General features: G+C 47.0%; 1 pseudogene; it reads left to right on the forward strand.

Moving 5' to 3' along the window:
• The first annotated feature begins 1,281 nt into the window (after positions 1 to 1,281).
• LOC110293835 (large ribosomal subunit protein eL29 pseudogene) lies at positions 1,282 to 1,773 on the forward strand (annotated as a pseudogene).
• Positions 1,774 to 10,343: the final 8,570 nt, after the last annotated feature.

Consider the following 10,343-nt stretch of genomic DNA (forward strand, 5'->3'; position numbering starts at 1 on the left):
ACAACAGTCTGTAACCCTACTCCCAGGGGACTAAAAGCTGCCTTCTGACCTTCAAGGATACCAGGCATGCACATGGGTGCACATACCTACACTCAGACAAAAAAACTCATACACATAAAATAGTAAAGATTGGAAAGTCTGGGGCTGGAGAGATGGCTCAGTGGTTAAGAGCATTGACTGCTCTTCCAGAGGTCTTGAGTTCAATTCCTAGTACCCACATGGTGGCTCACAACCATCTGTAATGGAATCTGATGCCCTCTTCTGGTGTGTTTGAGGACAGCTACAGTGTACTCACATACATAAAATAAATAAATAAATCTTTAAAAAAAAAGGCAAGTCTAGTCACACACAGCTATGGGGCTCAAAATAATAGAGGAAAATATCTAAAGCTATCAAGGATAGTGTGGGAAGAAAACATAAGATAATAGATGGAAACTCAGTCCATGCTGACACAATTCAATACCCAAAGGATATTCCCCCAATTGATGATGCTGAATATCAACCAGAAATTAACATACAAAATGATGAAGCTGGGCCCCTTGTGTGTGTATCTAGATGTAAGAGCCCAAACTTCAACACTCTTTTCTTTTCTTTTTTTTTATTTGGGGGGGGGAGGGATTGAGACAGGGTTTCTCTGTATAGCCCTGGCTGTCCTGGAACTCACTTTGTAGACCAGGATGGCCTCGAACTCAGAAATCTGCCTGCCTCTGCCTCCTAAGTGCTAGGATTAAAGGCGTGTGCCACCACTGTCATGCTAACTTCAACACTCTTAGAGAAACAAAATAAGTGATAAACACAAGTCTCAGGGGCTGTAGAGATGGCTCATTGGTTAAAAACATTGGCTGCTCTTACAGAGGACCCAGGTTCGGTTCCCAGTACCCATGTGGCAGCTCTCAGCCATCTGTAACTCCTGTTCCAGGGGATCTGACACCCTCTTCTGGTCTCTGTGGGCACTGCATTCATATCGTGCATATATCCAGGTAAAACATTCCAGACATATCAAATAAGAAGATAAAAAAAAAAATTTAAACAGAGTAAGTCTTTATGGACTTGGGGTAGGCAAAGCTTTCTTAGATAACATGTCATGGACAAAACAACAAAGAAAAATAGGTTAGATGAAAAAGAAAATGTTTTTGTGATCCACAAGCTACTCATAAGAAAATGAAGATAAGCCATGTAATGGGGAAAATAGCTGAAATTCATATATTTTGTTTGAGACTTGTATAAAAAGCTATCTTGAAAAAGTAATGAGAAGTTTCTCTTCTGGTCCCAGGCGCTGCGGGAGCCATGGGTTACCGTGCAGGCATGGCCAAGTCCAAGAACCACACCACACACAACCAGTCCCGCAAATGGCACAGAAATGGCATCAAGAAACCCCAGTCACAAAAATACAAATCTCTTAAGGGGGTTGACCCCAAGTTGCTGAGGAACATGCACTTTGCCAAGAAGCACAAGAAAGGCCTGAAGAAGATGCAGGCCAACAATGCAAAGGCAGTGAGTGCGCTTGCAGAAGCCATCAAGGCCCTTGTGAAGGCTCAGGACATCAGGCCCAAGATGCCAAAGGACCCCAGCCACAAACTCAGCCGTCTGCCTTTCATTGCTCACCTCAAGCTTGGGAAATGGATTCGAAGCTACATGGCCAAGGGTCAGAGGCTCTGCCAACCAAAGCCCAAGGTTCAAACCAAGGCAGAGGCCACAGCTCCAGCTAAGACCCAGGCTTCAGCTCCAGCCCAGGCTCCCAAAGGAGCCCAGGCCCCGGTGAAGGCCCCATAGAAAGGCTCCTGCCAGTGTGAAGACAGATGGACTGCTGGGACACACCTACCCACACACTATTTGCAGATGACCAGTGTCCTGTGCTGTTTTTACAAATAAACTCAAGGCAAGAAAAAAAAAAGGTACTAAGAAATGATAAAAATCACAACAAATAAAATGTATCCAAAAGCAGCCAGGTAATACCAAAGATACGTTTCCAAAGAAGATGTGATAAATAGTCAGTAAACAGATGCAAATGTATCCCACTGTATTTGTCAACAGGGAAATGCAAATCAAAACCACAATGATATTCCATTCGACACCCACTAGCATAACTAAGACTGAAAAATTCAGACAGTAGCCAGCCTTGGGAAGGCTGTGGAGCAATCTCTTACCCCTACACACTGCCGGTGGGATATAAAACACAGTGACCTTTTTGAAAGGCATTTTGCAGTTCTTCTTATTAAACATAGAGTTATCCTGGTATCCAGGACAGGACAGGACACTCAGCACAATTCAGCCAGTCCCTGTGCAGTGAATCCCACTGGCCATGGCTTCCTTGAGGTTGCTCAAAGCACTGGATTTTAGAGCCTTCAGCCCCAGGTCTGTGGGTCACACAGCAAGTGAGGTAGCATCCTACTGATCTCTCTTATTTTTCAGGTAAGGAAACTGAGGCCTACAAAGACTGGAGATGCCGAAATAACATGGGGTTTAGGCTCATCTTCCAAGACTGTCTCTATTTGACTCCTTGTGCCAGATGCTAGCCAGAGGGGCTACCTTAGTGCCTCTTGCTGTGTGGTCCAAGACACCAAACACAACCATGACATTTACTCTCAAGACAGATTTACTTCCCCTCCCACCATGTGGCATATCTTTTGTTTTGTTTTGTTTTGTTTTGTTTTGTTTTGTTTTGTTTTGTTTTGTTGAGGCAGGGTCTCCTGGCTATCCTGGACCTCACTATATAGAAGACCAGGCTGACCTCAAACTCATAGAGATCTGCCTGCCTCTGCCTCGTGATTGCTGGGATTAAAGGTGTGCGACACCGTGCTTGGCCTAGGTGGCATGTCTTGAATTTCTCATCTTTCTCTACTCTCATTACTGATAGAGGCCAGGAGGAAGAGTTTCAGCTTGTCCTCCATGGCCACTCTATCTCTAACCCTGTCTCTTTTTTCTGTCATTATGATAAGCATATGATTTTACATATGGTTTAAAGATTATCAACTATTTCCTTCCTTCTGTCCTTTCTTTCTCCCTACCCTCTGCTCTTTCTCTCTCCCTCTTTCTCTGCTGAGGATGAAACCCAGGGGCCCGCAGAAGTCAGTTAAGCTTTTCACCCCTGGGCTGCACCCCTGGTTTCCACGGTAACTATTTACAGATGTCCATTTCGTAGCTAGAGATCCAGTTCCCTGAGAGAGTGTTTGCTTGGCTTACGTTGAGGCCCTGGGTTTGATCCTAGCACCACACAAAATCCACGCACATCACACCGTAGTACTCTCAGCACACTCACAGAACTCCCAGCCCACCCACGGAACTCCTTTTATCTTGCAAATGGAAGCTTTTACCCTCTAGCATTGAGCACGCTCTCCCTCTGCTTTCTGCCGCGGGATGCAACCCAGGGTCTGTCTTCTGAAACCCAACTGTTCTCAGTATTTCACAGACATGGACTCATAACGAACCTGCCTTCCCAAACCTTGCCCGTTTCACTTAGCGTGATGGTCCCAAGGTCCATCCCGTCGCAGCAGTCGTTGGAATGCCTTTCCTGTGAGCATGGATGACTGCGCGCAGGGAGCATGGTTGCCTTATCTGTTTATCCATCCCCAGGGTCTCTGTCGCTTCCGGGATGTTCAGAATACTTCTACTGTGAGAGCATGGGATACAGAGATCTCTTTGAGACCCTACCCCAGAGCAGAAATGTCAGATCACGTGATAGGTCTAGTTTTAATGCTTTGAGGATTCCCCATACAGGTTTCCAGACTGGTGACGTCATTTCCATTCACAACCCTAGCCATCAGGATTTGGACTTCTTCACTCGCTCCTGACATACATTTTTCTTAATAAATAGTAGCCGTCCTAAGAGGTGAGAAATGATATTTAATTGTCTTCCTGGTTTTTTAAAAAAAAGCTATTTCCTCCTCTGAAAATTCCTACCCTATATCACTATTAAATGTCTTCATTGTTGAAGTTAGTCTCGTCATTAATAATCGAATACTTTTTAGAATCAAATAGTTTATGTTAGAAATTTTATCTATCATCATTTCTCTTGTGCTCAGCTTTAAAAAAAAAAAATCTACCCTGCTCAATTTGGATGCGGCTCCCTCGAGGACAGATGACTTGATACAAGCCCCCAGATGCCTGCACACTAGAAAGTTAAGTCTGGCCAAAGTCAGGCTCCGGGTACCTCTCTCAGCTCCTTACTCCTCATGGCTGAGGGCCAAAGGAAAGACACTTCAATAAAAGGAGAGAAAACCAAACCGTGGTGTTTGGAAATGAGATGTGGCCTCCCGATTGCTATGACATAGCCACACATGTACACACACACACACACACACAGAGACACACACACACCACAGAGCTTCATGAAGCTCAGAGTGAGAGGATTTCTCTGGCATCCAGCAGACCCACACAGATATTGTCAGTCAGTTTCCCTTCTGGGCTTTTTTCTTTGGATGCTAATTGCTCCTGATGCAACCTGATGGGCTCTGGGGCCCCAACGCTCCCACATCCTTTCCTGTTAAAGGCATCAGCATCTTCACCGGGAATCCGGAAGGCAGATACACAGGCAGGAAGGATATGTAGTCCCGGTGTGAAAGTTCTGTGTGATACTGTGAAGGCCTGGCCCCCACACCCGCACCCTGCCCACACCCGCCACTCTCCTTCCATGCGGGGCGGGGGGCTCATTCATGGCTTGGGCCTTCATGTCAGCTTTTAGCTCCCTGAGATTATGATTCGGGTCCTGGCCAAGCATTCAGCATCCTGCTGACAAGAGCGTCAGAGGCTCCCTTACCCTGCTCACATCTTTGAGAAGACACGTTTTCTTATCGCCGTGGGGAAGAGGCCTCCCTTTGGGCACCAAAGTGAGATCACAGGATAAGGACCACTTCCTGTTTCGTTCGCTTTGATTTCATCCCGAGAGACTCTCCAGAGGGAAGTTGATAGAGACGGAGAGGCTGCTCGGTCCCTTCTGAAGAATTCTCAGGACGCTCTTGCCATCTGCCACGGCTGCAGCTAACCATCTTACCCAGTCTCTTCAGTCCTCTGGACAGGATTTTGATTTAGAAATCACACCGAGCCATGCAGCAAGCTGCCATTCTGCCATTTCCATTTACTGCAGGCAGTCAGACGGACCTATTGTAGATGTTAGGTGGGCCTGAGGGGGGAAGGCTTTGGATTCTGTACGTGCCTGGCTTGGGAATCTGGAACTTGGCGTTTTGCAGGCCTACCTCATCCCTTAGGTGGGCACAGCTGTCCTCACTGTGACCCCAAGCTCCTGCCAACGTTCATCCTACAGGGAGCACCAAGTGGCTTGTTTTATCTGTGTCTCGAAGAGGCAGATCCTGACAGGCATTTTCCAGGACTGGGTTGCAATTTTCCGTGAAAGTTTCCGGGTGTTCCCTTGTCAGGCACAGCTGCCTTTTGTCCGGGGCTCCCTCCCGGGGCCGGGAGGGGGGGGTTCTTAAGCAGTTTCCAAGGTCAGATTCCTGGCTAAGTCTTCCCCATTGCTACAGTTGGTTTCTGCATTCATTTCTGTAAACTTGACCCCAATCGAGGGGAGAAAACACTGAGCAGGTGTCATTTGGCTTGAAAGTACACCGAGTTGGGCCAACATCATCATCGCGGTGCCCTGTCATTCACCCACATGTCTACACCGCAGTAACTAAGGTTGTCCAGGATGCTGGGGAAGGGCTGAAGGATTTGCAATCAGTTGCATTGGGCCACTGTGTGGCTCTGCCATCAGTCGCTTGACCTTAGACAAGTTCTTCCACCATCCTAGATGTCCCCTCCCAGTCTCCATAACAACTGTGCAAAGCTAGTTCAGCTAAAAGAGAAGTAGCAGGCCCTGGCCTCTGACCTCACTGCTGTGGCATCCTGGTCCCTGGGCTCTGACCAGAGAGAGCATCTTTGCCGTTTCCTGAGTAGGTCAAGCACATTCTTGTCACCCAGTTTACCATTGTTACTTCCACCACCTGAGCCTTCTGCTCCCAGACAGCTTCATCCTCCATTCCTTCAAGTTTCAGGTTAAAAAATATATATTTTCCAGGATGCCGCCCTTCACTTCCGTTCCTTTCTATCTGCCTTACCTGTTTTTTCATGACTCTTATTTATAGGGCGGTACCCTATAGAACTGAACCCCACTTGTGAACCTTCCTACACTAAAACATAAGATCCAGAAAGCAGGGATGTTCACTACGGGTGCTCAGTACCTATCACAGTGCCTAAGAAATCACTGATACCTGTGCTTGGTTACAAACCCCGGGAGGAGGGGTGGAGGTGCATATTTTACATATTCAAAGCAGACCGGCCTGACCTCCAGGTTCTCCCAGCATCCCTCAGACCCTACCAGGCATACCCTGCCCCCAGCCCTAAACTTTTCAGCCCAGGGGCTGGGCTGCCCTTTCCCCAGAGGTTCCTTCCAAAATAATCCAGACCTTTCTCTCTTGCTCTCAATCTCTCTCACTCCCCTCCCTCCTCCTCCTCCTCCTCCTCCCTCTGCCCGAATGCCCTTTCTCTCTTTCTCTTCCCCCTCCCCGACTCCTCTCCCTGGGCAATTCCCCTGGCTTCTATCCTTGGGGCCAGTGAACTTGCCCGCTGGAGAACAGCTTCCCAATAAAACTTCCTTAAATATAATCTAATCTGGCTTGGATTGGTTCCTTTCACCAGCAGAGAAGTAACCTGTCTACCTGGGAAGGAGTTGTTGAGTGAATATACAACAAAACAGTTATAGCAAGTCCAAAAATCAGAGATGCGGGCTATTATAGAGGCCTATGGGAAAGATGTTTAGTGCAGACCAGAATGGTCAGTGGACATCGGAAGACAGAAGTGTGTACACCTGGAGACCCTGGTGTCTTTGTACCTTATAAACCTTCGGCATAGTTGGAAGCGGTCACAATGGGACAGAGGGTAGACCAAGGGTCCAAAAGGACTGGCTTTCTGCCCCCTGGTAACCTCCCTAAAGAATAGAATTCTCTTGCTGAGTAGAGAGCAATTGAGGAGTGGCTCTAAGTGCTGGGGTCAGAAACCAAGGCATGGGCAAGCTAGGAACCGGGTGCAACTGTAAATCAGTTACTCTGAACTGGATAATCTAAAATATAGCACCAATCTTTTGAGTACAACCTAACATCACAAGTCTAATGGTTGAAGGCAAACGATTTTTACATACAAAAATGACACTTTGAAGGTTTGTGTCCTTCATTTTTTCCAGTACTGGGGTTTGAACCTGGACCCTTGCACAGGTGTGGCAAGCTCTCCACTACCAAGCTACAGCCTTAGCCCCACAAGATGTTTTGAGACAGCGACTCACTAGACAATGCAGGCTGGCCTCAAATCTGTGGCCCCCTTGCCTCTACTTCCTGAATGCTGGGGTTACGGGTATGTCTGTACCCTTACACCAGTCATAAAACATTTTAAAATTAATTTTATTATAAGTTTTTACTTATACACTTTACACCGCACTCACTGACCCCTCTCCCAGTCACCCCCTCCCATAATCTATTTCCCCCTTCCCCCTTTCTCTTCTCCTCTGGGCAGGTGGTACCCTACTGGGTATCTTCCCACCCTGGCACTTCAAGTCTCTGAAAGGCTAGGCGCATCCTCTCCCACTGAATCCAGACAAGGCAGCCCAACTAGAAAAACATATTCCATACACAGGCAACAGCCCCTGGGATAGCACTGTTCCAGTTGTTTGGGACCCACATGAAGACCAAGCTGCACATCTGCTACATATAAGCGAGGAGAATAAAATATTTTTTAAATTCATCATTATTTAAGGTTATCTTTGGGCTCCATGACTTTATGAAAATTCATACATGAACTTCCTGTTTTGACTTGAAAACATTCCACAAAATACTTTTTCCTGGAAGTTATCATTTCAAGATATCTCAAATCCAAAATCCATAACACCCCTGCTGCCAAGCACACCAGATAAGAGACATTCAGTCATTTTCAGGGGAATCACTCAGTTCTGTTTAGGTACTATTGACTCTGCTATTCTCTTGTTTTTCCTCCGCTTTAGCAAGCCCGACAGAGCACTCCTGTGAGGTCCCCAGCCCTGGTGTTCACAGGGTTGATCCACCCAAGTAGGAACAAGCTCCTCCCACTCCGCCCTCAGCTCATTGACCAGTGAGGAAAAAGGAGAAAACAAGAGACAGAGACCTGTGGAAGTTGTGCTGTGATCAGAAGGGAATGAAGTGATCAGATGGAAGGCAGGTTTGCAGAAAGCAGCGTGCATGCTCCAAGAAGCAGGCTTAATTAAAGATGGCCAGACATGGTCAGGGACCCTCCAGAGACAGTAAAAGTGGCTGCCCTGCCTCATCCATTCTTTATGCTCCCAATTTGTGATGGTTTGTATATGCTTGGCCCAGTGAATGGAATTGTGAGAAGGCGTGGCTCTGTTGGAGTAGGTGTGTCAATGTGGGCATGGCCTTTAAGACCCTATTCCTAGCTGCCTAGAAGTCAGTATTCTGCTGGCAGCCTTCAGATGAAGATGTAGAACTCTCAGCTCCTCCTGCACCATGCCTGCCTGGAGGTTGCCATGTTCCTGCCTTGATGATAATGGACTCAGTCTGTGAGCTAGCCTCAATTAAATGTTGTCCTTCTAAGAGTTGCCTTGGTCATGGTGTCTGCTCACAGCAGTAAAAGCCTAACTAAGACACAGCAGTTACTTAGATATGTTTAAGAGAGATCTGGCCGAGCAGTGGTGGCACACGCCTTTAATCCCAGCACTTGGGAGGCAGAGGCAGGCGGATTTCTGAGTTCGAGGCCAGCCTGGTCTACAAAGTGAGTTCCAGGACAGCCAGGGCTACATACAGAGAAATCCTGTCTCGAAAAATCCAAAAAAAAAAAAAAAAAAAAAAAAAACCAAAAACAAAAAAAAGAGAGAGAGAGAGATCTGGAGTAGAAAATTGGCCCCGGTAGCTCATTTACGGGATTTGCTTTTTAATTTTTCTCCCCCTAAAACTCATACTGTCTTATAATTAAATAACCCTTTCTTCTTTCGCAGATCTGGAACCCCTGGGCTGCCTAAAGGGTTCCTGTCTGCTTTATTTTAATTAAAATTTTGAATTATTTTACATATGTGAGCCTTTTTGCCTGTATGTATGTATGTGCACCATATATATGTCTGAGGTTAGCCATCATGTAGGTGCTGGGAATTGAACTCAGGTCTCTGCCAAAGCAGTTTTCTCACCTCACTGGACAATGAGCTGAGGGCGGAGTGGGAGGAGCTTGTTCACACTTGGGTGGATGGGCCCTGTGAACACTGGGCTGGGGTGCGCATGGGAGTGCTCTGTAGCAGAGAGCAAGTCAATACAGTGTCTGTCAGCCACCCCACCCCTAGCCCCATCCCCACCCCTTTTCCCAGGCTACTCTTCTGTGCCCTGTCTCTGGTTTTTGCCTTTGATTCACATGTGATTACAGGTACCAGCAAACTGTTTTCCCACCCATACAACATAAACAGACGCCCCACCTCCCAGAACAAAGGCAGTTAGCTAGCGACCATCAGAGTGTCCTGTCATGGCCTGTGGGTCCACTCCACCACAGAACAAGTGTGTGTGGGGGGGGAGGCAATCCTGCCTGGGTTATCATCTGTGGAACACGCATGCTGATGTGGCTCTTCTCTGCCATCGCTTTGGCTGAGTTACCTCTGAGGCTGGATGCGGCCTGTCCTTTTACCAAGTGTACTAATATACCAAAGGTCTCCAGACCTTTGTAATCCTGATCCCTTCCCTGGAATCCCTGTGTAAGAGGGTGGTTTCCCACTGACTTGCTCTGTCTAAGCATGCCCTTCCCACGATGGGTGAGCTCTCTCTGATATACACCTGCAAGTGGCTGGCACCAGGTGCAGCGGTGGCTGTTTGTCCTTGCCCCTACCCCCACTGCATACCTGTGGACTGACGTCAGTTTTCGGAGGTCAAGAACTATTTGTTTACCTACAGATTATTATGAGGTAAATGCATAAATAAGATAAACGAGAAAACACGTACAAGCACGGCACCTGTTCCAATGACATAATGCAGGAAATTTATCGCTATTAAAGGAATATTTGGCTTTAAACTAATAATTACTAATAATTAGGTAGTGTGTGAATACCATAAAAAAAGGCTCTTGCGGAATCATCTCCCTGGCCTCTCAAAGCCCCTTCACAGCCTCCAGTTGTTGTTTGCTGCTTCTGTATTTCCCCTGAGTCTTTTATCCTATCAACTGTCTCTATGATGGTCAGGTGACTATGAGCCAGCGTGGACATTTGTGGCCACCCTTTCCTTTCTTGATACAGTAACTCTCTAAAGGTCTATTAGAGGCAGCTTTCTCTTGGAGCTACTAAACCTGACAGAAGTCATTAAAGTAGCAGGAGGGGTGAGAGTGAATAGGAGTGGGTG

The sequence above is a fragment of the Mus caroli genome, unplaced genomic scaffold, assembly GCF_978045245.1.
Source record: "Mus caroli unplaced genomic scaffold, Mus_caroli_1 scaffold_4, whole genome shotgun sequence".
Taxonomy (NCBI): domain Eukaryota; kingdom Metazoa; phylum Chordata; class Mammalia; order Rodentia; family Muridae; genus Mus; species Mus caroli.